Consider the following 6,000-nt stretch of genomic DNA (forward strand, 5'->3'; position numbering starts at 1 on the left):
GGAGCGTGTCCATGCCGATGTCCAAGTGTGTAAAAGTGAGAAGGATGAAGATGGATTCCTGTAATTGGTATTTGACACTCAGGAGACATTTGGAATGAAATTGCCAGTGTAAAAGCAATAAAAATGCACCTGTTCTAGAAATCTTAAAATCCTTACCAGGTTAGAGAAAAAGAGAGGTTACCAATGGAGATGTGTCAATTCTTCTAACCACAGATCAGCAAACAGTAGTGTTCTGAGCCAAGAGTTCCAGTAAGTTGTTCTGATATTTCCAGCAGACAAAATTAGCTCCAAATGAGCACATCCAGCTTTGGGAAACTATTTAACCTAGACTACCTTATTTCCAAATTTTAGGAGCTTAAAAATAAAATCCTTTGCATTCCAGGTTGTCAATAAAAGGTTTAATGCTCTTTTTTTTTTTTTTTCCCTAATAGGAACTTGCAATTTCAGCAGTAACTTATAGACATTCGGAGACAGAGCGTCCTCTCCAGTTTCACAGAATCTGCCAACATTTTATAGAAGGGTTTCCACTCAACTGGAGAAATCTCCCTACAGAGGATCTTTAGCCATAAGCTGTCAGGTGTAACCCACTAAAAATGCATTTGCCATTAAGAGTTGACACAAAGTAGGGTGAATGGGAGTGTATAAGAAAACCACTCTGATGGAATTGCTGTTTAAGGTCCTGGTTCCCGAAGAGAAGTATATAACAAAAGCCAATTATTTTGTAGTGCTAGAAAGTTCTTACTTGGTTTGTTCTGTAGACTACTCACAGAAAACACTAGTGCTTAACAGGAACCTGGAATAATTTATAATTTGGTTCTAGCTCCTCTAAACACCCTGGAGGAAAAAGGAGTACCAACTCTTCGGTTGTGAACTTTAAGAACTCAAACTAATGGCTAATTTGGAAAGTCAACAAACAGTTGATCAGCTTCATTCTTTACTCCAGTCATAGAAACTACGGAGTAATAAAACCAAAAGCATGTAAATCCAGATGCACTCCTTTCTGGCTTAAGGCTATAGACGACCCAGGCTTTATGTTAAGTGTGCCACTAAAATATATTACTAAGAAGTGCTCATATTTTTAAGAGTATTTCAGTTATCACTGTTGGGTCAAACGATCATCAAAATCCCCCAGCTTTTGTAGTTCCTGCAGTGGCACAGTGGGTTAAGAATCCTGACTGCAGCGGCCTGGGTCATTTTGGAGTTGTGGCTTCGATTCCCAGCCCAGGACAGTGGGGTTAAGGATCCAGGATTACCCCAGCTGTAAAGTAATGTCACATCCCTGACCTAGGAACTTCCATATGCCGAATTAAAAAAACAAACAAACAAACAAAAAACCATTTTAAATGCATATTGTTTGTGAAGAAAACATATCAGTGGAGACATGGGCTCTTTGCAAATATCGATGTCAAGAGTTAAAGGTTTTCGGGGTCCAACCTAGTATACGAATGAGGGATGCTTCTTGCCACTGGCACAGGGTTTACTATTTACTACTTTCATGGGGTATCCCAGAAAGATCTCAGTTATGATACATTCAGTAAATATCAGTAATCCATGTCAAGAATATATTTTTCATAAATATAAATAGGAGTTTGGCTCCTATCAGTTATTTTAAAATTATGCTATCATGGGAGCTGGACACAAATTTCTGTCTTACCACTTCAATGTGATGGCAAAAGGGCCCATCAATGAGTAAGCAAAATGTGGTATAGCCATTCAGCAGAATGAACATCAGTTAGCAATAAAAAGGGACCCCTAGTGATACCTGCCACAATGTGAATGCACGTCAAAAACATTATTCTAGGTGAAAGAAGCTAGATGCTAAACACTCTTCTGTATGATTGCATTGTATAAAGTGTACAGGAAAGGCAAATCTAAAGAGTCAGAAAGTAGACTGGTGGTTGCCTGGGGCTGGGTCTGAGGATGGGGAGTGACTGCAAACAGCCCCTTAAGATGGGTGGTTAAGGGGGGATGAAAATGTTCTAGAATTGTACTGTGATGATGGTTGCCCAATTCCATAAATGTTACTAAAAATCATTGAATTGGACACCTGGATTTTCTGGTATGTATATTATACTTCCAATAAACCTGCTTTTGAGAAAACAGCAAAAGAATAAAAAAAGGGAAAAATGCCTTGCATAAAGTCATTCTTCTGCTCTGAGGTAAAATATGACTGTAGTCATATTTTTTAACTTACAGGAAAAAAAAAAACTTGGATACAGTTTTCTCAATTTGAAATTTTTCACTCATTGATTTTTTTTCCCCCTAAATTACTGGCATCTACTACTCCAAGTTTAGTTTTTATTTAATTCCCATGAAATTGATATTAAACTATTTCAAGTTTAATATCAAAATACTGCATAGCATTAACAGACTACAATATTCCTAAATTCTTCCCCAGCCTAAGCAAAAGAGGAAACTGACCTAAGACGCAAATTCCTTTTAAAATCTATTTAAGTCAGTGTAAAAGAGTCAGTGATTTGAAACTAATCAGTCACTGTTAAAAATAGATGGATGATTAGGTGTGGTCCCTAATCTATGGCCTCAGGGTTGCCCTGAAGGATTTCAAACTGGTGTAAATTCCACAGGGACAAGAATGTGTCTTATTTGCACAAAGCTGTATCCCTCTGTGTCCCCAAGACAGAACAGGGTGCCCTGCACAGCAGGCACTCAACAAGTATTGGTTCAATGAGTATATGAATAGGCCCCTAAATTCTCTCTCTCTCTCTCTCTCTCTCACACACACACACACACACACACACACACACACACACACACGCGGGCACGTGCTTGCTTTTGTTTTCCAGACTCAGTGGATGGCTGTTTCCATGCTCAGTAAAATGTAAATACACTTAAACAGGCTATTACATTCAGAGTAACATTTTGCCATTATATTTTTTTTTCTATCAACAAATGGCCATCTAATTTTGATGTAAATATCTCACTTCAAAGACTCAAAGCTACTACTTCAAAAGACTTTTACAGTCCCTTCCAAATTCTTCAGTTGTTTCCTTTTTCAGTCATAATTCCAAACAAATAAATGTACACCTCATTTTTTAGTTTTGGCCAAATCTAGCTTATGTTTTTCAGCTTTGTCAGGGCTTTAGATTATAGCTCAAGCCCACTGTCCAGCACATTATAAATCAAAAAGCTAACAAATACATGCATCCCTGTTATTAATTCATGAAATCACAACAATGAATTATACAACTGAAATAGTATCTGTATATATTTCAGGAGTCTCTTTTTAGTTAGTGCAGCTTTAGTTACCATATTCAGCAAATCACAAAGGTAAAAACCTTTAAGTTTTCCTGGGTCGCAGGAAGTGTCAGCCATTTTCATTCTTTCTGTAAGTAATTGAGAAGGCCCTGCCTTAGGCACAAATTCCTCTGTGTCAGGGACCACCACTCTCAAATCAGTGGCATAGAGGGAGGGCTAGGGGGAGGGGCAGTGCAGCCCAGGAAACAGCAGCACCATTTGTGTCCGCTAGGATATCTGAGACTAAAGCTCAGATCGTATTTCTGAAAAGCCAGACTTGTGCAGAACTGAATATTTAATAGCACAGGTAAAATCAAAAGGACAGATTATGTTTTCCCTATTGCAAATGCAGAATAATTCCCTTTTGGACACTTCATCTAGACTGTATATAAAAGGAAGTAACAAAGGTTTTGATTCCTGAAATGAAACAACTATAGTATAAATAGTTATGTATGCTTGAGTTATGCTTCATTTATGTATGGGGCTAACTGCATCTTCTGTGCATATATATATGATCATATATAATTTATATATGTAAATAATAATATTTGATTATGTACGTAATTTTTTTCCTTTCAAAGAAGGTTGAAAATGTACAGCCATGTCATCATCCAATCTAAAATCTACCCTTGCACCGTCCTGTGCTATTCTTTCCGTAAGTTGACACTGCTCCTCTGCACAACTGCCTGGGGCTGAGTAACTTTCAGTTCTAAAATCCCATGACCATAGATAGCACTGTCAACCAATAGGCTGTTCTCCTTTAGCTACACCTGCAGCTACAGATGCCAGCACGGATGAATGAAGGTGTAAGACAACCATCTTCACTCACAAGCATTCGTTTGTGCTCTTAAAAATTTCAGGCGCGGTGATCTGTCAAAGTCGCCGCGCGGGGGTTCACAGGTGACAGCATGTTTTCTCCACCGCCTCTGAATCGCGAGAACCCCTGGCCGAGGGACGGCATAACAGCAATCGAAATAAATAATCAGGTGTGCACAGGGCTAAGGGTGGGGCATTCTCTCTCGAGGAAGGTAAGCTCCGTTCCTGGAAGAGCACAAACTTTTCGCCCAAGGAATTCAAGTCCAGAAGAGAGGTTTACAGGGAGAATATCCTCCTAACCGAGGATCTGTTTACAGGAAAATGTCTTTGGTGTGAGGGCGGCGCTGGGGGAACCGGCTCCAAGGGCACCTGGACATTCACTCACCTGGGGGTGACCTGTGCGCGGATCGCAGGGGCTCGTCTACCTTGGAGGGCGCTCAGCCAGAGCAGGATTCTGCCGCTGCTCCTCCCCTCGGCTCTGGACCTGGGCTGAGTCTTCTCCGTGGGGCTGGCTGGCTCCACCCCTCAGGGAGCGCCCGGGGCAGAGTCCGGCGCCCTGGTGGCTCCGGGGAGGAGCCTAGGCTCCTGCCGCCCCCGGAAGCACACGCCGGGCCCCAGGCGCTCCGGGGTGCCTTCCCTGCATCCCTCAACACTGCGTACCTCTCAGTAACTGAGTCATGTAAAGAGGGTAGTCGCTGCTTTATTAAAATGTTCTCTTTGCACAAACAATAAACTTTTGTTTTTGTTGCTTATAAATAAGCCTTTTTTATTTCGGAGTAATTTTAGATTTACAAAAAAAGTTGCAGAGAGAGTATAGAATTCTCCAAAACCCCCCTGCCGACGTCCCCTAATATTCATGTATTACATCGCCATAGTAGGCTGGTCAAAACTAAGAAGGTAACACTGATCCCTTTCTATTAAATAAACTCGACTTTTTTTTAGATTTCACTGGTTTTCCCCCTAATACCATTCTGTTCCAGGATCTCATTCAGGTTTCCACACTGCACTTAGTGTTAGGTCTTTTTAGTCTCTTCTTGTCTATGACAGTTTCTTAGTCTTTTCTTGTTTTCCTTAACTCAGTCAGTTTTGAAAACTTCGGCTAAGCTATTTTGTGGATATCTATCATTTATTTATTTTTTTATTTTTTAATTTCCTGGAGTATAGTTGACTTACAGTGTTGTGTTAGTTTCAGGTGTACAGCAAAGTGAATCAGTTATACCTATACCTGTATCCATCCTTTTTCAGATTCCTTTCCCAAATAGGCCACCACAGGACATTGAGTAGATTCCCCTGTGCTCTACAGTAGATCCTTGTTACTTACCTATTTCATATTTAGTAGCGTGTGTACACCAAACCAACCTCATTTGGTCTTGTCTGATGTTTTCCCATGATAAGGCTGTGGTTTGGGGTTTGGGGGAGGAAGACCACATCCTACTAGGTGCTGCATGACAGCAATCCTTGTTACTTGGTTAAAGTAGTGTCTCCCTGGTTTTTCCAAGGCAGAGCTACTATTTTTCTCTTTCCATCTTTGGATGACTAAGTTTAGCCCATATTTCAAGAGAGGGTGGGGAGAAGGAAAGTCCATCTCCTGGGGGGAGGCGTATCTACATTATTTGGAATTATTCTGTAGAGATGTGTTCCTTCTCTCCCATATCCCTATCTATTCAATCAGTATGGATTTATATATATATTTCTTGTATATTTTGAGCTGTAATTCAACAGTACATTACTTAATTTGCTGCTCAAATTTTTCCACATTTGACGATGGGGAAATCTTTCAGATTGGCTCCTGTGCCCTTTTGAAAATTCTTACAGAGCAGGTGAGAAAAGGAAATTCATTAATTATTTGCTCTGCCCCTCTCACATTTAACAGATTTGGAAAACTTCAACCAAAGTCTTCCAAATCTGAAGATTATTCGGAGTCTTCCT

The 6,000-nt window shown here is 40.3% G+C and overlaps 1 protein-coding gene across 1 annotated transcript in view; it reads right to left on the reverse strand.

Moving 5' to 3' along the window:
• CCDC68 (coiled-coil domain containing 68) overlaps positions 1–4,607 on the reverse strand; it is a 50,169-nt gene extending 45,562 nt beyond the window's left edge. Inside the window, exon 1 of the mRNA XM_001926362.7 lies at positions 4,457–4,607. The gene's annotated coding sequence lies outside the window, so the exon portion shown is untranslated. The remainder of the gene's footprint in view (positions 1–4,456) is intronic.

Source organism: Sus scrofa, chromosome 1 (assembly GCF_000003025.6).
Source record: "Sus scrofa isolate TJ Tabasco breed Duroc chromosome 1, Sscrofa11.1, whole genome shotgun sequence".
Lineage (NCBI taxonomy): Eukaryota > Metazoa > Chordata > Mammalia > Artiodactyla > Suidae > Sus > Sus scrofa.